This window comes from Pipistrellus kuhlii, unplaced genomic scaffold (assembly GCF_014108245.1).
Source record: "Pipistrellus kuhlii isolate mPipKuh1 unplaced genomic scaffold, mPipKuh1.p scaffold_m20_p_12, whole genome shotgun sequence".
Classification (NCBI taxonomy): domain Eukaryota; kingdom Metazoa; phylum Chordata; class Mammalia; order Chiroptera; family Vespertilionidae; genus Pipistrellus; species Pipistrellus kuhlii.
Window position 1 is genome coordinate 18,459,188 of NW_023425427.1, and position 27,805 is coordinate 18,486,992.

The following is a 27,805-nucleotide window of genomic DNA, read 5'->3' on the forward strand; positions in this document are numbered from 1 at the left end:
CTGCACGCCCCCTACCAAGTATTGAGCCTGCAACCCAGGTGTATGTCCTAACCAGGAATCAAATCAGTGACCCCTGGGTTCATGCATCGATCAATGCTCAACTACTGAGCCACATCAGCCAGACAATCTTACCTAATAATAGACAAACAAGTAAAATGCCCATACCTCCGCCACACCACCAGCCAATCAGGAGTGGTATGCAAATTAATCCAACAAAGATGCCAGTTAATTTGCATACACAGGCGCTGAGTGATGGGGTGGGACATTTGCATTCTGCCCCACCCCCAGTCTCTCAGGGCCTCTGGGCAATATGGGAAGGGCGGAGCCAGAGCGGAAAGAGGTGGTTCCAGGGCCTGAGGGGGCCCTGAGTGGCAAGGGGCTGGGCCGGAGTGGAAAGGCAGTGCAGGCAGTGCAGGCAGCCAGGGAAAGGAAAGCCCATTCTGGCACAAATCTTCGTGCATTGGGCTTCTAATAGCTACATAATTTTTAACTGAATTCACGCTGAGTGAAAACAGTATTATGGACAGGTGTATCACATTAAAGAAATTAATTAATATAACCTTATGGTACATATATAGAACAAAGTAGGTTTTTTTACTCATAATTTAACCACCACCCAGATACTAAACACTACCATTTTGAAATAGCACCTTCCAATAATTTTTGAATGCATGAACACATATGCTTATTTATTTACAAAACTTATTTTCAAAGATTTAAATATACCGTGTTTTGGGGTAATCATTCCAAACATTCTGGACTATGACCTTCCAGACTTTGATCACATTTTAATACTTTAATGTATTGTTGTATCCTATATAATAAAAACCTAATATGTAAATTGACTAAATAGCAGAATTGAACCTGGGACCCCTCAGTCCACAGACCGACACTCTATCCACTGAGCCAAACCGGTTTTGGCAAGGCAGCAATTTTTAACTGATGTGTCACAAGAATTTTTATTTTTATTTTTATTTTTTTATAGAGAGGAAGAGAGAGAGATAGAGAGTTAGAAACATCGATGAGAGAGAATCATCGATCAGCTGCCTCTTGCACACCCCTCCTGAGGATGTGCCCACAACCAAGGTACATGCCCTTGACTGGAACTGAACCCAGGACCTTTCAGTCTGCAGGCCGACGCTCTATCTATTGAGCCAAACCGGTTTCGGCATCACAAGAATTTTTAAACCATGCAATACATGACTACTTAGAGGCACTGACCTCTTTCCCCTTAGACTGTCAAATTAAAAAATGACAATAGCCAATACAATAGCTGTCTGGTGTGAATGAATCAAAAATACACCAGTTTTATTTGCCAGATCGGCATATATTTTTTGGTGTGTTGAAGAATTTTAGTAATTAGTTTATATGTGCCATGACATGAAAAAGGTTGAAAATTGCTGACCTAAGGTATTGAAAGGGAAGAGAAGTAAAAATGGAGATAAAAAGAAATATGCACACACACTAACCAAACAACAAACAAGAAAAGATCTGGTATGAGCAAAAAATAATGATAAAGAGCCATGAATTGAGAATTCATGAATTTAATCCTAGAAAGAACAACAAATAATTAAATAAATACTGGCATGGGTGACTGAATCTATTAATAGGAGGAGGGCTCTTCTCAGCTGTGGCTTTATGCTGGAGGTAACCATAGGAGGGAGGGAGGGAGGGAAATACAGATTCACTCTCTCTCCATACTAAAAAGCTGAAAAAGGTTGCTTCTGGGGAGTGGGGGGTGGGAGGGACTTGACTTTTTATTTTAAACTTTACAGTATGTTTGACTTTAAAAAGGTAATTTTTGTAGCTGCCCTGGCCAGTGTAGCTCAGTTGGTTAAAGCATCATCACATACACCAAAAGGTGGCAGGTTCGATTCCAATCAGGGCATATACCCAGGTTGTGGGTTCAATCCCAAGTCTGGGTGCATGCAGCAAGCAACCAATCAATGTTTCACTCTCAGACTTTCTCTTTCTCCCTTCCTCTCTCTGAGATCAATTTGAAAAAATAGTAACAAAAAGGATATAACTGAATTACTTTTACAAATGAAAATGTTAACATAAAAGGAAAAAAGTATCAAGTCAGTTATGTGAAAGCAGTAAGGAATCTGGATTGGCAGGATTTGGAGGGACCGGCAAATTTTGAGAAGTAAAGAGTAAGCCATAAGTCAGGAATCCAAATACCAAGTCAGTTATATCATCAGCCATCAGGAAATAGATGAAACTTGTTTTTGCAAAGGGCATGAGTTCAGTAGCTCATGAGTCTAGCTAATATCTGGGCACAGCTGGTCTTGTATAATGAGATGAGTAAATACAGGTGACTGAGAAATGAAATAACTAATGATAGCCTAGTTACCAGTTTCCACAGTAATCTTCCATGCAGCTATCGCCATTTTCAACACCCACAGAATCAGTGCATCCCTACTCCCAGGAACAATTCTGACTTCAATGATTACTATGTATTGCCCTTGATCCTCAGGTTCAGTTGAATCCTGAATGGTCTCATTTCTGGACTCCAATCTGTTTCCTCCAGCACAAATGACAATGTGAGCCCCAACTTTAATTCTGAAGTTCTTGTTCTAAAAGTATATTCAGTTTCTGCAATAAACCTCCCTGCCCGAATATCTAATTATCCTGCTTTGGGAGCCAGGGCAAAATATAGTTAAGACAGACAGAATTAATAAGCTTTAGAATCAGGAGTGCAAACTAATCTGGGTAACTCTGGACTCAAAATCCCTGTGAGCTATAGTTCCCCCAAATATATAAAAGTGGTTCAGTGACACCTCATGCTGTAAGAAATTAGGATAGTAGTAGCTCCTCAATTACCTAGTGCTTACTATGTTCCAGGCGCTGTTCTAAATTCTTTAAATATATTAACTCATTTAATTCTTTTATCCCCCCATTTAATTCTTTTTTTTTTAATATATATATATTTTTTTATTGACTTTGTACAGAGAGAAAGGGAGAGAGAGAGTTAGAAACATCGATGAGAGAGAGTCATCGATCAGCTGCCTCTTGCACACTCCTTACTGGGGATATGCCCGCAACCAAGGTACATGCCCATAACTGGAATCGAACCCGGGACCCTTCAGTCCCCAAGCCGACGCTCTATCCATCGAGCCAAACCGGTTTCAGCCCCCCATTTAATTCTTAAAACAATCCTATGCAATCGGTATTATCAAACCCACTAGAGGCCCATCCATGCACCGGTGGGGTCCCTCAGCCTGGCCTGCGCCCTCTTGCAATCTGGGACCCCTCAGGGGATATTGGAGGCCTCTAGTATGCATTTAAGATCTTTAGTTCATTTCTTTCTGCCCTCCCCCCATTTTTCCCTCTGAAAGTCACCAGTCTGATCCATGTTTCCATGCCTGTGGTTCCCACTCCTGCACTGAGCATCTGCCCCTTGGTGGTCAGTGCGTTTCATAGCTACCGGACGGTTGGCTGGTCTGCCGGTTGCATATATATGCATATATATATTCATATATATATGCATATATATATATTCTATATGTATATATATGTTAGATAGATATTACAAATGAGAAAAATTAATAAAAAGGTTTTTAGAAATTTGCACAAGGTCACACAGCTAGAAACTAATAGTCTGGATACTACAAAAAAATAGATATATTCTTCTTTACACATGTTAATCATTTAATAAACAGTACCTATTATCTTGTAATTCTCTGTTAAGTTAGAAATATTCTCATTTAGACTCTTCTTGACCTGAAAAAAATGCCTGTAATTTAATGGAAATTGAACTGTTTTCTACATGAGAGTGAAACTGGCTCATTTCCAGGCAGTCTTATTTCAACCAAATAGGCAAGCCTAAGAACCTTCTCCACTTTCCTTAACTGGTTCTAAATAATAACTGTATACTGCTAATTAATAACTATATACTATTAGGTGACAGTATTTGTAAATAATTTAATGATTAATAGAATCAAAAATAAAAGAACAATATATTATCTCTATAGAGATGGAAAAGGCATGCAGGAAAATTCAACATGCATTCTTAATTATTTTTTAAAGCCAAATACTACAATAATATGATAATGCATATATATGTCCAACCTCAAACACATAATAACTTTTTAAAATATATTTTTATTAATATCAAAAAGAATTGGGGAGAGAGAAACATCAACAGTGAGAGAGAATCAATGACCTGCTGCCTCCTGCATATCCCCCACTAGGGATCAAACCCACAACCTGAGCATATGCCCTGACTAAGAACTGAACCGTGACCTCCTGGTTCATAGGTCGACGCTCAATCACTGAGCCAAGCCCGGCCAGGCCCATACAATCTACAATAATAAAAGAGAAACATGCAAATTGACCATGCCTCCACTACGCCCACCAATCAGGAGCGAGTATGCAAAATAAACCAGCCAAGATGGATGCGGCCCCAGAGCAAGCAGGAGGCTTGTGTTTCCCCAACAATAGAGGAAGCCAAGCTTCCTGCCCACTCTGGCTGGTCCTGGCCTCTGCTCAAGGTTACAAAGTTTCAATTACCGGTATAGAAGATAAACAAATCCCAGATACCAGGACTTCTACTTGGGTCACCAGGGGCATGGCTGGCCTGCAAACCACCACAGGTGCCTCGCCCAGGTCACGCCACATCCCAAGGGAACCCCCACCCTGATCCGGGACACCTTTCAGGGCAAACCAGCCAGCCCCCACCAATGCACCAGGCACCTATCCTATCTAATAAAAGAGCAATATGCAAACTGACCGTCACTCCAACACACAATATGGCTGTCCCCAGGGGGTCAAAGATGGCCATCACAAAATGGCCAGCAGGGGAGGGTAGTGAGGAGGAACCAGGCCTGTAAGGGAGGGCAGTTGGGGATGATCAAGCCTGCAGGGGAAGGCAATTAGGGGTGACCAGGCCGGCAGAGGACGGAAGTTGGGGGCAACTGGGCCTGCAGGGAAGGGCAGTTGGGAGGGACCAGGCCTATAGGAGAGGGCAGTTAGGGGTGACCAGGTCTGCAAGGGAGGGCAGTTAGGGGCAAATAGGCCAGTAGGGGAGCAGTCAGACATCAATCAGGCTGGCAGGGGAGTGGTTAGGGAGTGATCATGCTGGCAGGCAGAAGTGGTGAGGGGCGATCAGGAAGGCAAGCAGGCGAGTAGGTGGGAGCCAGCAATCCTGGATTGTGAGAGGGATGTTCCAGATTAGAGAGGGTACAGGCTGGGCTGAGGGACACCGCACCCCCATGCACAAATTTCATGCATCAGACCTCTAGTTTTTAATAAGTACCACAAGCTTCTCAGTAAAGTCAGATAAAGATAAGGATATGCTTTAGCATAATAGTTAATTTCTCCATATAGCAGCCAGTGTAATTGAGCAGGACAAAGCAAAGAGGGGGAAAAAGAACCAAATCTATCATAATTTTTAAATTATATTGTTTACTTGGAAATCTAAAAAATATCAACTGGAAAATTATTCCAAATGGCAGGAGAAACCAGCAAAAATTAACAAAATAAATTCAATAGGACTCTCACAAATAAATATCTATTAAGAAAATATCCTATTTGAAATAGTAACAATAAATTACCTAGAAATAAACAAATGTGCAAAAATAGTAACTAAAGAGTGAGGGTGCTAACTCTTTAATAATATGGAAAGTATATATTAAAATATACATTAAGTGAAAGAAAGAAGAATGCTGCAATTAAATATGCTACCATTTATATATTTTTAAAAATCTAGCCCTGCCTGGTTTGGTTCAGTGGTTAGCATCAGCCTGCAGACTGAAGGATCCCTGGTTTGATTGCAGTCAATGGGAGCCTGAGCTGTTAAATGGCTCTTGTATTTTTTGAAAAGCAGTAGCTTAAATAGTAGTAAATTGAGAATGCAGCCCTAGCTGGTTTGGCTCAATGGATAGAGGGTTGGCCTGCTGACTGAAGGGTCCTGAGTTCAATTCCAGAGAAGGGGACATGCCCAGGGTTGGAGGCTTGACCCCCAGCAGGGGGGCATGCAGAAGGCAATCCATCACTGATGTTTCTCTCTCATCAGTGATGTGTCTAACTCACTCACCCTCTCCCTTTCTCTCTCTCTAAAATCAATAAAAACATTTTTTAAAATCAGGTATCAAGAGAGCACTCTTAAAAGTAAATAAACAGCAGGAATAAAAATATGTTCATAGCCTAGCTGATGTGCCTCGGTGGTTGAGCAACGACCTGTGAACCAGGAGGTCATGACTAGATTCCCAGGCAAGACACATGCCCAGTTGCTGGCTAGATCCCCCACGGGGCCGTGCAGCAGGCAGCCAATAGAATCTATAGATGATAACCTCTCATCATCATTGTTTCTATCTATCTCTTTCCCTCTTCCTTCCTCTCTGAAATCAATAAAAATATTTTTTTAAAGAATGTTCATAAAAGCTTTATTTTGAGTAGCCAAAGATTGGAAGCAATTCAAATATCTATTAATCCAATAAGAAACAACTCATCAGAAAGAACATATTTGTAACATGTGAATCTCAAAAACATTATGTTGAGCAACAGAAGCCAAACTTGAAACTACAAACTGGATGACTTCATATATGAAATTCTGTAACAGGCAAATCTAGAGCTATGGTGGCAGGTGACAACTGTGGTTGTCTGGGATGGTGTGAAAGAAAATGATTGGAGAGGGGTATAAGGTAATTTTCTTAAATGATGGAAATGTTTTATAATTTGACTACAGGTAATGGCTAAATTAGATGTACACATTTGTCAAAACTAATCAAGCCACACACTTAAGATAGACACATCCTATTGTAAATTACAATAAAAAAATGCTACACAGAACAAAAATAAAAAGCTTGGAAGGTTGGAAAAATGGAAGATAAAGATGAGGTAATAAAAGAGTAAAAGCACAAACTGACTGTAGGAAAAGATTTTTTTAAATCAGAGGAATAATCTGGGTAATCTAATACCTAGTTAAGATAAGTGCTTCCAAAAAAGAACAATAAAAATGTACTGGAGAAAATATCATTCAAATAATTCAAGAAAAATTTCCCAACACTAAAAAACATGAATATCCATAGTATTGTGAATTCTAGAACATTGGAATACAAAGAAGATTCTGCAAACTCCAGAAAAAAGTCACATACAATGGACAGGATTTAGAATGGCTTTGAATTTCAAACAGTACTTCCAGAACCAAAAAGGCATAGAGCAATAGCCTCAAAATTCTAAAGCTATAGGATTTCCAACCTACAATTATATGCCCTGCCAAGCAACTGTAGAGTTAGAACAAGAACTCAAAAATTTACCTGCTATGCACACTTTCTCAAAAATCTACTGAAGGATGTGATATGCCAAAGCAAGAGAACGAAACAAAGAAGACAGAAAATATAGATAACAACCACTCCAACAAAAGTAGAAGGAGCATGAAATACCCAAGATGATGGTGAAGGCAGTGATCTCAGGTAACAGCTGCAAACTAGATATAGAAGACAACAATGCAGAATGGAGTTCAGAATACTCTAGGAGACTCATGAAAAGGTAAAATGATGCAGCCACTTTGAAAAACAGTCTGGCAATTCCCCAAAAAGTTAAACATAGTTACTATATGATCTAGCAATTCCACTAATAGGTATACACCCAAGATATATGAAAGTATATCCACACAAAACTTGTGCATAAATATTTACAGAAGCATAACTAATAGCCAAAAAGTAGAAACACTAATGTCCATCAACAAATGATGGATAAGCCGAAACCGGTTTGGCTCAGTGGATGGAGCGTCAGCCTGCAGACTGAAAGGTCCCAGGTTCGATTCCGGTCAGGGATATGTACCTTGGTTGCGGGCACATCCCCAGTAGGGGGTGTGCAAGAGGCAGCTGATTGATGATTCTCTCTCATTGATGTTTCTAACTCTCTATCCCTCTCTCTTCCTCTCTGTGAAAAATCAATAAAATATATATTTTTTAAAAATGATGGATAAACAAAATATGCTATGTCCATACAATGCATTATTATCTATCTATATAAAAGCCTAAGTGACATTGCAACTGAATGGACGACCAAACAGGCTATGTGGGGCGACCAGGCCAGCAGGGAGGGTTAGTGAGGGGCGACCAAACGACCAAGCAGTAGGCGACCAGGGATAATTGGGGACGATCAGGCTGACATGCAGAGGCAGTTAGGGGTGTCAGGTTGGCGGGGGGGGGGGGGGGGGGGGGGGGGGCAGTAGGGAGACCAGGCTGGCAAGGGGGTGGGGGTGGATGCAGTGAGGGGTGATCAGGCCAGCAGGCAGAGGCAATTAGGAATAATCAGGCTGGTGGGGGGAGGGGGGGAGCCAATTAGGGATGATCAAGTAGGCAGGCAGGTGTGCAGTTAGGAGCCAATGGTCCAGGATTGTGAGAGAGATGTCCTGGATTGGAGAGAGTGCAGGTTGGGCTGAGGGGACCTTCCCCACCCCCACCCCCTCCCCCATGAACAAATTTTATGCACCAAGCCTCTAGTTCAGCAGTAAAAGAAATAATTAGTACAACATGATGAACCTTGAAAATATTATGCTAAATGAAATTCAGTCAGTCACAAAAGTTAACATATTATGTGCTATTTAATTCCATTTATATGAAATGTTCAGAACAGGCACATCTAAACTGGTGGTTAAGTAGGGTTGAAGAGGTTGAGGTGCCCAGGTTGCAGGCTCAATCAATCCCCTGTAGGGGGTGTGCAGGAGGCAGCGGATCAACAATTCTCTCTCATCACTGATATTTGTCTCTCTTCCACTCCCTCTCTGAAGTCAATAAAAATATTTTTTTTAAAAAGAAATTTAAAAGTTTAAGCAATTATTATAAAATTGGGAGGATATACATAAGAGAAATAGCATTTTACATGATCATTTTTCATAGCAAAAAAAAGATAACTTTTATAGTACTACAAAAATTAATGGCATTAAGTACTAAATGATACACTTAAAATGGTTATAATGAAAAATTTTGTTATGTTTTATCACAACTCAAAAAATAATTTATAAAATAAAAATTTAAAAAAACCTTTGGGAGCCAAAACCGGTTTGGCTCAGTGGATAGAGCGTCGGTCTGCGGACTGAAAGGTCCCGGGTTTAATTCCAGTCAAGGGCATGTACCTTGGTTGCGGGCACATCCCGGGCAGGGGTGTGCAAGAGGCAGCTGGTCAATGTTTCTCTCTCATCGACATTTCTAGCTCTCTATCCTTCTCCCTTTCTCTCTGTGGAAAATCAATAAAATATATATTAAAAAAAATAAACCTTTGGGAAATAAGACTAGGGATAAGGGAAGGGTTTGTAGGGTAGTGGGCATATAAAACTGTTAATCTAATGTTCTATATTATTCTATATTATTTATTTTGCAAGTATATTACTTATAACATAAAAAATACTACTCAAAACAGTGTTGCTAACACTAATAGCAACTAACATTTACTGAATGCTTTATACAAAGCAAGCACAGCCTAAGTACTTTTACATGTACTAACATATTTAATCCTCAAAGTATCCCTGACAAGATAGACGCCATATTTCCCCCCATTCTACAGAAGAAACTAAAGCTAAATCATTTGTCCAAGATCACAGCTATAAAGCCTGAACTGGGACATAGCTGTCTGACTCCAAACGCCCGAGGATATGTTTTTATTGATTGTTAAGAGAGAAAAGGAGAGGGAGAGAAAGAAACACTGGCGTGAGAGAGAAACATCAATTGGCTGCCTCCTGCACGATCCCCGACTGCGGATTGAACCTGCAACTTGAGTACATGCCCTGACTGGGAATCGAACCTGAGACCTTTTGGTGTATGGGACCATGCTCTAACCAACTAAGCCACACCACCCAGGGCAGAGCACACATTTAAACCACGATATATTACTGTCTCTTTGTTAATTAACATTAAGAATGAGGTTTATCACAGTAGAACTCAAAGATCACTAAAATACATAATGCCTATTCTCTAACTCCACTTAGAAATAATTATCAAAAGTAGCAAGCTTGTAAACTCTAAAATCATAACCCATAAAAACCCAAACTGCACTAAATTAGCTGCACTAAACAGTCTTTTAAAAATCTAACTGCAAGCACTTAAAACAGATAACAAAATCTAACTTTTACTCACTGCCTTCTACTTCATTAACTCAGGAGGGCATATGCTAAAGCTCCTCTAGCTTTCCAAGTAAAATGCTATTCCGTGGATCCTCATAGTTAGCTCCATCTCTTCCTTATGACTTTATGCTGAAAGTCACCTTTCTTCAGATATCTAAAATGTCACACACACACACACAATTTTAATACCCTCTTCCCAACTTCAGACCCTTCTATTTACTGTTTCACCACTTAGCACTTACTACTTTCTATGATGCCATATACTTTTAATTAATTGTCTCTCTTTCCCATTACAATGTAATCTTGATAAAGTAGGATTTTTTTGTGTTTTCTTCACTATATCCTTAGCACTTACAACAGTGTTTGACACATAGTAAACATAATAAACATTTGTTGATGAAAGCATTTTTTAAAATGACAAACTTTAATGTAAATGTTCTCTATATTTCTGAAGTTAATATCAATAGTTTTAATTATATATGAGAAAGAACATATTGATGGTTTACTTAGGTCCCAAATCCTTCTCTAAGTAGTAAAAGCATTACCTAAGAAGCTTAAATACTAAGCTTAACAATACCTTCTACTAATGTTCCCATTTATTATGGAAATAACTGACACAGAAATATTTTAAATATGCTATGAAGTAATTTTCTTATCTGAACAAAATTCAAAACTATCAACTACTTACTAAAAGCATCATATACAAAAATCATTGAATAAAATCATAAAAGCCAATAATACAAAAATTCCCAAGCTTAAAGAAAAGTTTTGGTTTTAATTTTTTAAAATATATTTTTATTGATTTCAGAGAGGAAAGGAAAGGAAGAGAGAAACATCAATGACGAAAGAGAATCATTGACTGGCTGCCTCCTGCTTGTACCCCACTGGGGACTGAGCTCCCAACCCAGGCATGTGCCCTTGACTGGAACTGAACCCGGGACACTTCAGTCAGCAGGCTGACGCTCTATCCACTGAGCCAAACTGGCTAGGGCTTGGTTATAATTTTATAGGTGTGCGTGTGTTTCATGGGAAGATGATGATTGGTGGTAAAGGAGAAAAGGCACAGAAACATAACAATAAATTTTAAAGTACCATTTTTTGACTAATAAAAAACTTACTGTTATTTATCTTTGGAACATAATAGCATTTACTCATAAAATAAAGCAAAACAGCCTGGCCAGTGTGGCTCAATGGTTGAGTATCAACCCATGAACCAGGAGATCATTGTTTCATTCTGTCAGGGCACATATGGTTTTGTGGGCTGGATCCCCCAATAGGCGGTGTGCAGGAGAGAGCCGATCAATGATTCTCATCATTAATGTTTCTCTTTCCCTCTCCCTTCCTCTTTCTGAATTTAAAAAAAAAAAAAAAAAAAAAAATTGAGTCTGGCTAGGGTTGCTCAGTGGTTAAGCATCAACCAATGAACCAGAAGGTCATGGTTCAATTTTCAGCCAGGGTACAAGCCTAGGTTGCAAGCTTGATCCCCAGTGTGGGGTATGCATATGGCAGCCAATCAATAATTCTCTCTCTTCATTGATGTTTCTCTCTCTCTTTCCTTTCATCTTTGGGGGGGGGAAAAAAATACACACACACACACACACACACACACACACAGTCGGTCTGCGGACTGAAGGGTCCCAGGTTCGATTTCGGTCAAGGACATGTATACATTGGTTGCGGGCACATCCCCATTGGTTGCGGGCAGCTGGTCGATGTGCCTCTCTCATCGATGTTTCTAGCTCTCTGTCCCTCTCCCTTCCTCTCTGTGAAAAATCAATAAAATATATTTAAAAGAGAGAGAGAAAGAGAGACACCTAAATGGCCTCTAGTTCACTCTGCATCACCTTCTTCATAAAAAATTTTAAAAAAAAGAAAAAAGAAAAGAAGAAAGAAAAAAAGAAAAAAGAAAAGAAGAAGAAAGAAAGAAAAAAAGAAAAGAAAAGAAGAAGAAAAAAGAAAAGAGGAGGAGGAGGAGGAGGAGGAGGAAGAGGAGGAGGAGGAGGAGGAGGAGGAGAAGAAGAAGAAGAAGAAGAAGAAGAAGAAGAAGAAGAAGAAGAAGAAGAAGAAAGAAGAAAGGAGGAGGAAGGAGGAAGGAGTAAGAAGAATGAGGAGGGAGGAGGGAGGAGGGAGGAGGAAGAAGAAGGAAGGAAGGAAGGAAGGAAGGAAGGGAGAAAAGAAAAGCCCTAATCAGTTTGGCTCAAGAAAGAAAGAAAGAACGAGAAAGAACGAGAAAGAACGAGAAAGAAAGAAAGAAAGAAAGAAAGAAAGAAAGAAAGAAAGAAAGGAGGGAGGGAGGGAGGGAGGGAGGGAGGGAGGGAGGAAGGAAGGAAGAAAGAGGAAAAGAAAAGCCCTAATCAGTTTGGCTCAGTGGACAGAGCACTGGCCTGTGAATTGAGGAAGGGTTCCAGGTTCAATTTCCTGTTAAGGGCATGTACCTTGATTGCAGGCTCAATCCCCAATAGGGGGCATGCAGGAGACAGCTGATCAATGTTTCTCTCTAAGTGATGTTTCTTTCTATCTCTCTCCCTTGCCCTCTGTAAAAATCAATAAAGTATATTAAATAAATAAATAAATAAATAAATAAATAAATAAAGATAATACTCTGAGAAATGGGAGCATGGGTAATTTCTTTTAAACACTTGCAGCATCCAAGAGAGAACAGCATTATTCACAACAGCCAAAAGGTGGCAACAATCCAAGCTCAACCAACAGATGAATGGGTTAACAAAATGTGATTTATTATTGTACTATTTTCAGCCATTAAAAAAGGAATGAGATTCTGATACATACTACACTACAGATAAACCCTGAAAACTTAACAAGTGAAATAAGCTGGACACGATTTCACTTATATGAGGTATCCAGACTAGGTACAATAAATTCATAAAGACAGAAAATTAAATAGAAATTAGGAAGGGAGGGGGAATTGAGGAGTTAATTCAATTAATACAGAGTTACACTTCGGGATAATGAAAAAGTTCAGGAAACAGTGGTGATGGTTACATAGCATTGTAAATATACTTAATATCACTGAATTGTCCATTGAAAATGGTTAAAGTGACAAATGTTATGTATAAATTACTATAATTTTAAAAGCTATAATGTCATAAAAAATATTTGAAAAGTGATCCATATAATAATAGTTTAACTACTTCTCAGTCTCAATCTTCTATTAAATAACATTTTTATTGTAAGGGAACTGTTGAGCTCTTATTAAAAACTGCCACAAATTTCAAATTAATAGAATTCAAAATAATGAGGATTTGCTATACTACACTAGTTATAACTTTTAGATAATCTTTAGAGCCATTTTCTACATTCTTTGAGAGGGAAAGAATATTTTTGTTCTCACATGTATGGTATGAAAACTGCCTGTTATTTTTTCCAATTGCTTTTTCTTCCAAAAAAAAAATCTGAATATGATGACATTTTTAACAAAATTCGTAACTGTACACCTTAAAATTAATTTAAATGCATATATTATGTTTCTGTAGATTTGAATTCTTAAAGTAGGACAGAATTTAAAGTTCAACCAAAGAATACGAAATAATTTATTAGTGATTATTACACACTGGTTTAATGAAATGGATATTAAAAAGACTGAACACATGGATTTGGATTTATGGCAGGCCCGTCCCCCTGGGTTCTCATAGTGCTCATGACAGAGCAAACTGTGACCTTCAACCATTACCTGGTCTAGCTGTAGGCACTGAAGCAGGTTACACAATCAGGGGAGAAAATAAATTAGACTCGAGTTGTATAGCTAGCTCTCTAACAAATTCCCTTGTAACTTTGAACTACTCATTTCTTTTCCTAGACCTTAATGTCTTTATTTGAAAAATTAATGATCACTAAGGTCTCTTCCAACACGAAAAACTAACTCTGGTTTTTAGATATGGTTGGACTGCAAGACATTTTAAAAACATGAATAAAAACTCAGGACACACAAAAAACAACACACAACTCAGCACTGTATCCTTTGTATGTCTTCTAGTTAGCTAAACATTATTAATGTTTAAAATCCTAGAAATCTTTTCCTTTTAATTGACAAACCAAGGATATAATAAAATTTAATCTTTTTATGATATTCATAACATTGATTCTGGCAGAGAGCAGTAGGAGATATAAATATAGGACATATAGTTAAGTGGATGAAGACCCTAACAATAGCCCATACATAATAAGTAGCTTCTTTTATTTCCTTTGGCAGTTTTATAACATTATTCAACAATCAGCAATTAGTTCTCAACCACATTAACTGTTTATAGATTTTTGAAAGTAGTGACATGCACATAGGTGACCAACATATAGAGCTTGTTTAGTGACTCTTCATCCTCATTTCGTTTTCTGGACAACCATACCTGGATACAGTATGGGACATCCCTTACTCCTTTAGCCCAGAGAAACTTTGTTTATTCAGCCTGATGTCCATGTGTATATATGGGTTTCTCATCTCCTTCGTGGCAAATTTCCAGATTTTGAGTGCCCGAGGGGCACATTTCTTGAAACTCACTTCATGAATGCGCTTATGAATGTTGGTGTGTATTCTCTGGACACACTTCCTTGATGGCACAAGAGCCCTTTTCACCAACTTCTTTGAGGGAGCCATTATGCCCCCCCCAAGTTGGAAAGAAAGAGCGCCATAAGTAGCTTCTTTTGTTTTTTCTCTTCTTATTTTTTTAAATATATTTTTATTGATTTCAAAGAGAAAGGGAAAGGAAGAGGGAGAGAAATGTTGATCGTCCCTGGAGACTGAGCCTGCAACCCGAGCATATGCCCTTAACTGGAATCAAACCTGGGACCTTTGAGTCTACAGGCTGACGACTTATCCACTGAGCCAAACCAACCACTGCATTCTTATTCTTATTTTTAATCCTCACCAGAGGATATTTTTTTCTATTGATTTTTCTTTTTTTATGTAAAGTGGAAGGGAGAGAGAGAGGAAGGGAGAGAAACATTGATGTGAACATATCGATTAGTTGTCTCCCACATGTACCCCGACTGGGGCAGGAATCAAGCCTGCAACTGAGGTACACACCCTCGACCAGAATTGAATCCTCGACCCTTAAACTACAGCCCTCGGGCCACATGCGGCCCGCAGAGGAGTCTGATCCGGCCCGCCAGGTTTTTTGGGCAGTGAGCGACCCTTAGTTCTCAGCTGTCACGCTAAGCAGGCGTCTTCAAAACTACAGCCCTCGGGCCACATGCGGCCCGCAGAGGAGTCTGATCCGGCCGCCAGGTTTTTTGGGCAGTGAGCGCAGCCGAGGTGTACAGTAGGAATTAGTAGTTCATATAGTCCGGCCCTCCAGCTCTCTGAGGGACCGTGATCTGGCCCCCACTTTAAAAAGTTTGAGGACGCCTGCTAGTAAGCACTGAGCCAAACAGCCAGAGGCAAGTAGCTTCTTTTTAAAGTCCATGACAGTGAACTCCCTTTTGCTTATTATTGGGTCGGCAAGTAAGTAATTGCGGGTTTCACACATATATGGCTTCAGTTGAATTTTTAGGTTTGCAGACGTAGTAAAAATGTAAAACACATTTTGTTATTTGATAGCTGGCTATTCAGCTGTTAATCAGTAAAAAAGTTTTTTTATCTGTTTTGTAGTTTTCGTTTGGCGTTCGTTGAAAAATGGAAAATCAAAAAGGAACATTTCGTCATATTTGATTTTTTATTTCCACAAAGGAAAAACGCATCGCAAGCTCATAAAAGTTATGTGCTGTTTATGGTGACGAAGCCTTAAAAGAACGGCAGTGTCAAAATTGGTTTGCCAAATTTCGTTCTGGTGATTTTTCACTCAAGATGAAAAACGCCTGGTTGTCCCGTTGAAGTTGATGACGCCCTAATCAAAGCAATAATCATATTCGGACTGTCACAGTACAACACGTGAGATTGCAGAGAAGCTTCATGTATCAACATACATGCATTGAAAATCACTTAAAACAACTGGCTATGTTCAAAAACTCGATTACATGGGTTCCTCACGAACTGAAAGAATCACAGTTAACGCAACGCATTAGCAGCTGCGATTTGCTAAAGAAACGTAATGAAAATGATCCATTTTAAAACGACTGATAACTGGCGATGAAAATGGGTTCTTTACAATAATATCAAGCCGAAAAGATCGTGGAGCAGGCCACGTGAACCAACTCAACAACATCAAAGCTGATATTCATCAAAAGAAGGTTTTGTTATCAGTTTGTGTGGGATTACAAAGGAATGTCTACTTTGAACTCTTACCACCCAAACCGAACGATCATTCTGATGTCTACATTGAACAACTAACGAAATTAAACAATGCAGTTGAAGAAAAGCGGCCCGAATTGACAAATCGAAAAGGTGTTGTATTCCATCATGACAATGCAAGGCCACACACATCTTTGGTCACTCGGCAAAAATTAATGGAGCTGGTTGGGATGTTTGCCACATCCACCATATAGTCCTGACCTTGCACCATCTGATTACTTTTGTTTCGATCTTTACAAAACTCCTTGAATGGTAAACATTTCAATAATGATGATGATGTCAAATCGTACCTGATTCAGTTTTTTGCTAATAAAAACCAGAAGTTTTTTGAACGTGGGATATGATGCTGCCTGAAGATGGCAAAAGGTCATTGATCAAAATGGGCAATACATTACAGAATAAAGTTATTTAGTTCCATGAAAAAATTGTCTTTGATTTTCTTTAAAAAATCCGCAATTACTTACTTGCCGACCCAATAGTTCATTAAACCTCAGAAATAGGTGCATCTAAGTAGTACTCAGAAAATATAACAAAGCCATTCTGCATTTTTAAACAAGAACCTTTTTCCTTTTAAAAAAAATTTTCTTATAAAAATTTTATTTCCAATAAGCATAACTGACAACTAAAACTTTATTAAATCTGCTTTTTCTTACTTTTTAAGTTTAGATGGCAAAATATTCACTTTCTTTTTTAAAAATATATTTTTATTGTTTTCAGAGAAGAAGGGAGAAGGGGAATGAGAAATAGAAACATCAATGATGAGAGAGAATCACTGATCAGCTGCCTCCTGCCCACCGCACACTAGGGATCAAGCCTGCTACCTGGGCATGTCCCCTGTCTGGGAATTGAACTGTGACCTCCTTCCTGGTTCACAGGTCGATGCTGAACCACTAAAACACACTAGCTGGGCAATATTCACATATGTGGTGTACGCTTTTTGTTAATCTTCACCTGACGGTATTTTTTCCACTGATTTTTAGAGAGTGGAAAGGGTAGAGAGAAAAGACACATCGATTTATTGCCTCTCACATGTACACCAACCAAGGCCAGGGATTGAACCTGCAACCCAGGCATGTACCCTTGACAGGGAGTCAAACTGGGGACCCTTTGTGCACGGCTCAAATCTCTAACCACTGACTAACACCGGCCAGGGCTTGATGTACACTTTTATAAGTTTAGCATGTACACAGATTCTTGTAACCACCACCATAAATACAAAACAATCCCAACACCCCCAAAGAATTCCCTCACACTGCTCTTTTTAGTCAAACTCTCCCTCTACCCCAAACCCCAGGAAAACTCTCATCTGGTTCTTTTTATTTATAGTTTTGTCTTTCCAGAAAGTTAGCTAAATGGACTCATTCAGAATGTAATCTTATGTGACTGCCATAATGCCTCTGAAATTCATCCATGTCACTGACGTATTAACAGCGGGTTCTCTTTTATTGCTGAACTAGAGGCCCGACGCACAAAATTTGTGCAAGGGGCTTGTCCCCCACCACCACCGTGGCTGCCTTTGCCTCTGCCCCTGCTGCCTCGGCTTCATCCGGAAGGATGTCCAGTCTAATTAGCATATTATGCTTTTATTATTATAGATAGCACTCGGTAATATAGAGATCAGTTTCCTTATACATTCATTCACTGACAAACATTTGGGTTGTTTCTAGTTTGGACAATTATTAATGGTGCTGCTATACGGGCCCAGAGCAGCCGGGTCGGAAGCACCCAGGCCCGGAGCAGCAGCAGCCAGGCCGGGAGGTTCCAGACCCGGAGCGGCCGGGCCCGAAGCAGCCAGGCCTAGAGTAGCCGGGTCGGGAGCAGCCAGGCCCGGAGTGGCAGTGGCCAGACCAGAAGCAGCTGATTGTGGAGCGGAACAGAGCAACAGAGGCCGGGCCCGGAGCAGCCAGGCCTGGAGCAGCCAGGCCTGGAACAGCTTGCTCCTTGCCTGCCCCCTGCCCCAAGGCTGCCTCTCAGACATGGCTGGAAACTTTTGGGGGAACTTGAGGATCTGCTGAATCAAGTGATGAAGGCTTAGATCTGGATGTGTTGAGTTATGATAGCACTGGGGTGTTGATCTGTGAGTGCCTTGTGTGGGATCTGGATGAGGTTGGTTGATCTATTTGGAAGTGTCTTTTGATTGAAATGTATCCTTGGGCATGTGGAGGTATTACTGATTTGAGAAAATACTAAGTAATTGATTTACTACCTGAAAAATTTAAAGTTCTGAAAGTTTAAGGTCTCTTACCAAAAACAAGTTTTAAAGCTAACTCCTTAATTTCAATGGAGAAAGGGGAGGACAAGCCCTTCCCACCCAGAACAGGTAATCCAATTCCAGCCAGCAGCTATCTTTAAACAATGTGTCCATTTACATTTGAATGGCTACACCTTTTGATAGCCTAAGGGCAAGTTTACAGGTAAACAAGTTTGCTTCTCAGTTCCCAGGGCAGAAAAAACAAGGTTTAAAATTATTAGATTTTAAAATTTATTCTTAAAAATATAAAAGTTTATTAATTAGCCGAAACAGGTTTGGCTCAGTGGTAGAGCGTCAGTCTGCAGACTGAAAGGTCCCAGGTTCGATTCTGGTCAAGGGCATGTACATTGGTTGCGGGCACATCCCCGATAGGGGATGTGCAGGAGGCAGCTGGTTGATGTTTCTCTCTCATTGATGTTTCTAGCTCTCTATCCCTCTCCTTTCCTCTCTGTAAAAAATCAATAAAATATATTTTAAAAAATAAAAGTTTATTAATTAAAAAAAAAACAAGGAAATCAAAAAATTTGATGAACAATAATTAACTGTTTATTATAATAGAATCAGAGATACGGGTGGGGAGGGGAGTGGACTGACAATTGGGGGGGGGGGGAGGAGTGGTGGATGCGGGAAGAGAATGAACATAAACTGTGCACCTATGGATGAGGACAATGGGGGGTGGGGAAAGGGCAGAGGGTGGGGTGGGAACCTGGTGGAGGGGGGAAGAAATGAGGAACCTTTGTAATAATATGAACAATAAAGATTGATTAAAAAAAATAGTGCTGCTATAAATATTTGCACTCACACTTTTGTGTAAACTTAGTATTTACACAAGCTTGAATTGCTCTATGACAAATTCTTTGAAGTGGCATTATTGAGGCATATGGTAATTGTATATTTAACTTTGTAATAAACTGCATTCTCACCAGACATATGTATTAAAGTTCCAGTTAATCCTCATCCTCACCAACAATCAGTACTATCAGTATAATATTTTATTTTAGCCATTCTAAAAGGTTATATAAATGGTACTTCACTGTGGCTTTACTTTGCATTTTCCTAATGATTAATGAGCATCTTTATCTTCGCATGTGCTTTTATGCCATCCAAATATCTTCTTTAGTGAAATGCCTATTCAAATCTTTCATCCAGTTTATAAATTGGTTTGGGTTGGGGGATTTTGGTGTGTTTTTTTTTTGTTTTGTTTTGTTTTTTTAAGTTCTTCCTAAATTCTGCAGCCAGGTCCTTTCTCAATACCAATATATTCTCCCAGTTCATGGCTTGTCTTTTAATTATTTTGACTGTGACCATCACATAAAAAATATTACATTTTTGCCCTAGCTGATTTGGCTCAGTGGATAGAGCGTTGGCTTGAGAACTGAAGGGTTCCGGGTTGGATTCTGGTCAAGGGCACATGCCCGGTCGCAAGCTCGATCCCCAGTAGGGAGGAGTGCAGGAGGCAGCCAATCAATGATTCTCTCTTGTCATTGATGTTTCTATCTTTCTCCCTCTCCCTTTCTTTCTGAAATCAATAAAAATACATATATTTGGGCGGAAGAGGTTTTAAATTTTGATGAAGTTCACATCAAATTTTTTTCTTTCATAGATCATGTTTTTGGTGCTGTATATCTAAGAGCTTTTTGCCAAACCCAAGATCAAGAAGACTTTTTCTAATGTTTTCTTCTCAGGGTTTTTACTACTTCATGTTTTACATTTAGGTTTATGATCTATTTTCAATTAATTTTTATACATGATGTTACGAATTGAGGCTTACTTCTTTACATATGGATACAGAGTATTTCAACACCACATAATGAAAAGACTGTCTTTTCTCCACTGATTTTTGTTTGCACCTTTGTAAAAAACAAAACAAAAACTAGTTGATTATATTTGTGTAAGTCTATTTCTGGCTCTCTATTCTGTTCCTTTAGCCAACACACTACCACACCGTCTTTTATATATACATACTAGAGGCCCACTGCACGAAATTCATGCAGGAGAGGGTGCAGTCCCCCTCAGTCCAGCCTGCCTCCTCTAGCAATCCGTGATTGCTGGCTCCTAACTGCTCACCTGCCTGCCTGCCTGCCTGCCTCATCTCCCCTAACCACTCTGCCTGCCTGATCACCCCTAACCACTCACCTGCCTGCCTGATCACCCCTAATTGCCTCTGCCTCATTCCCTGATGCTGCAGCTTCATCCATCTGTCCAGAATGATGTCTAGCAACTAGTTCAGCTGTCCAGTCTAATTAGCATATTATGCTTAAAAAAAAAAATATATATATATATATGTATGTATATGTATATATATATATATATATATATTGATTTCAGAGAGGAAGGGAGAGAGAGATAGAAACATTAATAATGAAAGAGAATAACTGATCAACTGATCAGCTGCCTCCTGCACGCCCTCTACCGGGGGCTGAGCCTGCAACCTGGGCATGTGCTCTTGATTGGAATCAAACCCAGGTCCTTTCAGTATGCAGGTCAATGCTCTATCCACTGAGCCAAACCAGCTAGGGCCACCACACTGTTCTGATTAGTATAGCTTTACAGTACATTTAAAATTACATATGGTGAGTCTTCCAACTTTTAACCTTTTTCAAAGTTGTTTTGTTTATCCTAGTTCCTTTAACTTTCCATATACAATTTTTAAAAACCACAGCCATAGTAGCCACCTCTTTTGTGGTTTCCTTCTCCAGAAAATTGGCATTTTTACTGCTATTCTTTGTCAAAACAAGTTCATAATATCTTCTCTAAATATGTTGTGTAGGTACTCATAACTCTTCACCCAATATGTCCAGGACCAGAAACTTATGTGAAAAATACATATACACATATTAAAATGTGTTCAATTCTACACTGAATCTCCAAGTCCAACAAAAGAGAAAAGATTAAATGATAGCTGGGAAAGTGTTCAAAATATGTTGTTTTTAAAAAATGAATACGCAACCCAGCTGGCTGAGCTTTGACCTATGAAACAGGAGGTCATAGTTCAATTCAGGTCCCAGGGCACGTAACAGGGTTGTGGGCTTGATCCCCAGTGTGGGGGTGCGCAGGAGGCAGTGGATGGATGATTCTCTCTCATCACTAATGTTTCTCTCTCTCTCCCTCTCTGAAATCAATAAAAAAAAACATTTAAAAATACACATAAATATACAGTATCTAATATTTTAGATAAAATATAGCAATTTCAGAAGCAAAAATATTTTTTTAATTATTTCTGAATAGTATCATTACAAGTAACTTTTTCTTCATAGTTTCAGAAACTTTTTGTTGTTGTTGTTAACCCTTACCCAAGAACATTCTTTCCATTCATTTTTAGAGAGAGTGGAAGGGATGGGGAAAAACAGAGAAAGAGAAGCATGGATATGTGTCTCTCTCTATAAAATAAAAAATTAAAAAATTAAAAAAAAAAAAGAATTAAAAGAGAACCCTGGCTGGCTTAGTTCATTAAAGCATCCTCTGAAGCACCTAGGTTGCAGCTTTAATTCCTGGTCAGGACATGTACAACAACCAACCAATGAATGCATACATAAGTGGAACAACAAATGGATGTTGTTCCCTCCTTCCTCTCTCTCTCTCTCTAAATCAATCAATAGATCCAAGATGGCTGCACAGGTAAACACCTAGCAGCAGCTGCACACGACAATTTCAATAAAATACAACTAAAATATAAAATGGACATTACCCAGAACTACAGGAAAGTCGACTGACTGGAAATTCTACAACATGATGTTACAAGGAGAAGCAAGGAGAAAACCAGAAGGAAAAGCGGAGGAGCTGTAAAAGCCTAAGGTACGGAGACACGCGGCGCGAGTGGAGAGGACGGAGCCGGAGAGGTGGGGCGGCTGAGTGCCTGGCTGGCTTTCCCTAGTGGGAAGTAAATAAAAGCTCCGGACTGTGCTGGGCCCCAGTTCTAGGCCAGACCCCGGGGACCCAGGCTCACACAGAAGGAGCTGGGCTGTAAGGTGGAACCCCGGGGGAGCGGCGAAAGGAGGTCCCGGAGGCACCCACATTGCGCGCAGAGAAGGGACGGTTGGCTGTGCCGCGGGATTGCCCTGGCGGGAAGGAGACGGGGGCTCCAGACTGCTCTGAACGCCACCTCCAACTCCACTTCCAACTGAACTGAACCCCAGTTCTGGGCTCATTGGGGGAGAGCCTAGACTGTTTGGTAGCAGGAGAAAATCGAGGGCACCTTTCTCTCAGAGGTGCTTGCAGTGAGTAATGAAGGACCCTGGGGATTACTGAGACACAGGAGACACATAGGGCGGGGCTGACAGAAGCCAAGCCTGTAGGCTCCACCCTGAAACTCCACCCCATCAGGGAAGCTGGGAAAATGTCGAGACAACAAAATAGATCACAAACAAAAGAAATGGATGACAAAAAGCGACTGGATATAGAGTTCAAATCTACGCTTATAAGGTTTTTCAAGAATTTCCTAGAAAAGGTCGATAAGACCTATGAGGATATAAAAAGGGATCAACTAGAATTAATAAGGAATAAACAAGAAATGATAAGGGATAAACAAGAAATAAAGAACACATTGTCTAAAATAAAAAATATTATACAGAGTCCTAAAAACAGAATGGAAGATCGCAAGAATCAAGTCAAAGATTTGGAACATAAAGAGCCAGAAGACATTCCTCCGCAGAAGCAAGAAGGCAAGAGAATCCAGAAAATTGAAGATAATGTAAGAAACCTCTGGGACAACTTCAAGCAAACCAACATCAGAATGATGGGGGTCCCAGAAGATGAGAGATAGCAAGATATCGAAAACATACTGAAAGAAATAGTGACAGAAAACTTCCCCCACCTGGTGAAAGAATTAGACTTACAAGTCCAGGAAGCGCACAGAACTCCAAACAAAGGAATCCAAAGAGGACCACATCAAGACAAATCATAATTAAAATTCCAAGAGCAGCCGAAACTGGTTTGGCTCAGTGGATAGAGTGTCGGCCTGCGGACTGAGGGGTCCCAGGTTCAATTCCGGTCAAGGGCACGTACCTTGGTTGCGGGCACATCCCCAGTGGGGGGGGGGGGGTGCAAGAGGCAGCTGATCGGTGACTCTCTCTCAACGATGTTTGTAACTCTCTCTCTCCCTTCCTCTCTGTAAAAAATCAATAAAATATATTAATAAAAAAATAAAAATAAATAAAATTCCAAGAACAAAAGACAGAGAGAGAATATTAAAAGCAGTAAGAGCAAAGCAGGTAGTTACCTATAAAGGAGCACCTATACGATTGTCAGCTGATTTCTCAACAAAAACCATGCAGGCCAGACGGGAATGGCAAGAAATATTCAAGGTGATGAATAATAAGAACCTACAGCCAAAGATAATCTACCCAGCAAAGCTATCACTCAGAATCGAAGACCAAATAAAGAGCTTCACTAAAAAAAAAAAGCTAAAGGAGTTCATCATCACCAAACCAGAATTATATGAATTGCTGAAGGGGGTTCTTTCGGAAGAGAAAGTAAATAAAGATAAAAATTATGAACAACAAATACGTAACCATCAACAAGTGAATCTAAAAACCAATGAAATTAAAAAAAAATCTGATGAACAATATTAACTGTTGAATATAATAGAATCAGAGGTATGGAAGGAGAGTGAACTGACGATTCTTGGGGAAAAGGGGAGAAGGGGATGTGGGAAGACACTGAACATAAACTGTGCACCTATGGATGAGGACAATGAGGGGTGGGGAAAGGGCAGAGGGTGGGATGGTAACCTGGTGGAGGAGAGCAATGGAGGGGGGGGGGGGGGAACATTTGTAATAATATGAACAATAAAAATAAAATTAAAAAAATAAAATCAATCAATAAATAAAATTATGTAAGAATTAAAGCAGCAAAGAAATAATGTGGGAAAATAGGTTACTAAAAGTTTGGGGCTAGAACTTTCTATTCGTAACCTCCAGTGTTAGAAATATTTTTCATTATTTTTAGTACTATAATAACATCCTTTAATTTGTTTTGTTTTTTTGTTTGTTTGTTTTTAAATATATTTTATTGATTTTGTACAGAGAGGAAGGGAGAGAGATAGAAAGTTAGAAACATCAATGAGAGAGAGTCATCGATCAGCTGCCTCTTGCACACCCCCTACTGGGGATATGCCCGCAACCAAGGTACAAGCCCTTGACCGGAATCGAACCCGGGACCCTTCAGTCTCCAAGCCGACGCTCTATCCATTGAGCCAAACCGGTTTCGGCTTGTTTACTCTTTTTAAAAAAATTTATATCCTTTAATTTGTAATAAAATATAATTATAACCAGTCCAATAGTAAATTCTTTAAAACTGAAGACAACAGTCAAGTAGTTAAATACATTCAAATGCCATCAGTAAAAATTTTTAAAAAGAGTAAACAAGCCGAAACTGGTTTGGCTCAGTGGTAGAGTGTCGGTCTGCAGACTGAAAGATCCCGAGTTCGATTCCGGTCAAGGGCATGCACGTTGGCTGCGGGCACATCCCGGGGATGTGCAAGAGGCGGCTGGTCGATGTTTCTCTCTCATCAACGTTTCTGGCTCTCTATCTCTCTCCCTTCCTCCCTGTAAAAAATAAATAAAATATAAATAAATAAATAAATAAATATAAAAAGAGTAAACAAGTGTTGGTGAAAATAAAAAGAAATTAGAACCATCATACATTGCTAGTAGGAATGTAAAATGATACAGCCACTTTGGAACAGTCTGGCAATTCCTTAAGTGTTGTCATACGACCCAGTAATTCTATTCCTAGGTAAAATACCCAAGAGAAATTAAAACATGCCCACACTGAAACTTGCACACAAATGTTCACATCATTATTATTTATAATAGCCAAATAGTGGAAAACCCAAATGTCCATATAATGGAACATTATTTAATAAAAATACATGTCACAACATATATCAATTTGAAAACATTATGCTAAATGAAAGCCAGCCACATAAAACTATTTAGTATGTGAGTCCACTTATATAGAATAGGCAAAGCTATAGTCACAGATAGTACACTGGCTGCCCAGGCTAAAGACTACTAATGAGTATGGAGTTTCTTTTTGGGGTGATACAAATATTCTAAAATAGATTGTGATAACTCTATAAATATACTATAAAGCTCTGAATTGTACATTTAAATGGGTGGATTATATGATGTGTGAATTATATTTCAATAAAGCTGGTTTTTTTAAGTTGTTTTAAAGAGGAGAAAGGGAAATCTATAAATTAAGAAAGTCTCAATCTAAATAATGGACACAGACAACAGGGGGGTGAGGGCATGAGTGGAGGTGTGGAGGGACAATGAGGGGATAAGGACACATATGTAATACCTTAATCAATAAAGAAAAAAAATACGTTAAAAAAAGAGCAAGTCTCTAGAGGCATATCAACTAAATGCAATTGTGAACCTCATTTTGGATCCTGATTCAAACTAAAACTATATCTATGAGACAACTGTAGATCTAAACACTGATGGGGTATCCTAACCTATATAATAATCCTATATAATAAAAGGCTAATATGCAAATAGACCGAACAGTGGAACCACGGAACAACTGGTCACTATGCTGTGCGCTGACCACCAGAATGCATGCACGGAACATGGCGGGCATCGTGGAGGAGAGCAGGGGTGCCAGACCAAGGTGGGGCACTGGTCGCTGCCAAAAGGGCAAGCCTCTGGTGGTTACTGAAAATTCTTTGCTCCAGCACACCCAGTCCCGCCTGACGCTTGCACCTGCTGGTGGTGCCAGCCCTGATTGCATTCACTGCTGCTGGCACCAGAGCCACAACTCACACCCACTGCCGGCGCCCAGCACTGGCCCTGATCGCTTGGTGCTGTCAGTGGGTGCAAGCAGCGGATTATCAGTCCCAATAGCCCTGCAGGGCTTCTCCACCTCCCCGTCCTGAGGGGAGATCAGGGCCGGCAGCCGCCGCTTCACCCACTGCTGGCGACAGAGCTGCCACTCGCACTCACTGCCAGTGCCTAGCACCGGTCTTGATTGCTGGGCACAATCAGCAAGCAAGCAGCAGCTGCCAGCCCTGATTGACCCTGAGGGCTTCTCCACCTCCCCCTGCTCTTGAGGGGCGATTGGGACAGCAGCCACTGACACACCTGATGCTGGCACTGGCTCTAATTGCTTGGCGATGGGTGCAGGGGTGCCGGCAGACAGGGGACCAGGAGCCGGGCAGGGACACAGAGGATGGGCTGACGGCAGCCTCCCAGCCCACAGTTCCTTTCAAGGTGCACAAATTCGTGCATGGTCCCTTAGTTAGATTCCTGTTTCAGAGATTTGTGTTAGTAAACAGTATTTATTTTAAAAATATATTTTACTGATTTCAGAGCTGGGGGGGGGGGGGGGGGGGGAGAGAGAGAGAGAGAGAGAGAGAGAGAGAGAGAGAGAGAGAGAGAGAGAGAGAGAGAAAGCATCAATGATGAGAGAGAATCATTGATTGGCTGCTTCCTACATGCCTCATATTGGGAATTGACTGCGCCAACCTGGGCTCATATCCTGACCAGAACTGAACCATGACCTAATGGTTCATAGGTTGACGCTCAACCATTGGGCCATGCTGGCTGAGCTAGATTGTTTTATTTTTTATTTATTTATTTTTATTAAATAATTATCTGTGTACATATAAAATTGCCCACCCCCCATACATGCCCTCCCTCCCCAGAGAGCTAGATTGTTTTAAAGTAAATCCCTGATAACATATCCTTTCATCCCTAAATGCTTAAGTACCTAAAAGATAAGGACTTTAGTCTTACACTTGCTAAATAAACACTCTTACATCAAGAATCCTTATTATCACATTTAAGCATAAAAAAATTATCAGCCTTAACTGGTTTGGCTCAGTGGATAAAGCGTGGGCCTGTGGACTGAAGGGTTCCGGGTTCTATTCCAGTCAAGGGCATGTACCTTGGTTGCGGGCACATCCCCAGTAGGGGGTGTACAGGAGGCAGATGATCAATGTTTCTCACTCTCTATCCCTCTCCCTTCCTCTCTGTAAAAAAAAAATCAATAAAATATATATTTTTAAAAATTATCAGAAGTCTTGGCCAGGTCACTTAGTTGGCTGGAACATCCTCAGGATACACCAAGCTTTTGGGTTCAATCCCTTATCAGGGCATATGTAAGAAGAAATCTACAAATCTATGAATAATGCATGGATCTCTCTCTCTTTTAAAAATCAATAAGAAAGCCCTAATCTGTTTGGCTCAGTGGACAGAGCTTCGGCCTGCGGACTCAAGGGTCCCGGGTTCGCCGAAAC

The 27,805-nt window shown here is 40.1% G+C and overlaps 1 protein-coding gene and 1 pseudogene across 2 annotated transcripts in view; one reads left to right on the forward strand and one right to left on the reverse strand.

Moving 5' to 3' along the window:
* The window catches only part of UBE2R2 (ubiquitin conjugating enzyme E2 R2), a 63,310-nt gene that overhangs the window by 28,226 nt on the left and 7,279 nt on the right, over positions 1–27,805 (reverse strand). The window lies entirely within an intron of this gene.
* Positions 13,676–13,798, forward strand: LOC118716847 (annotated as a pseudogene).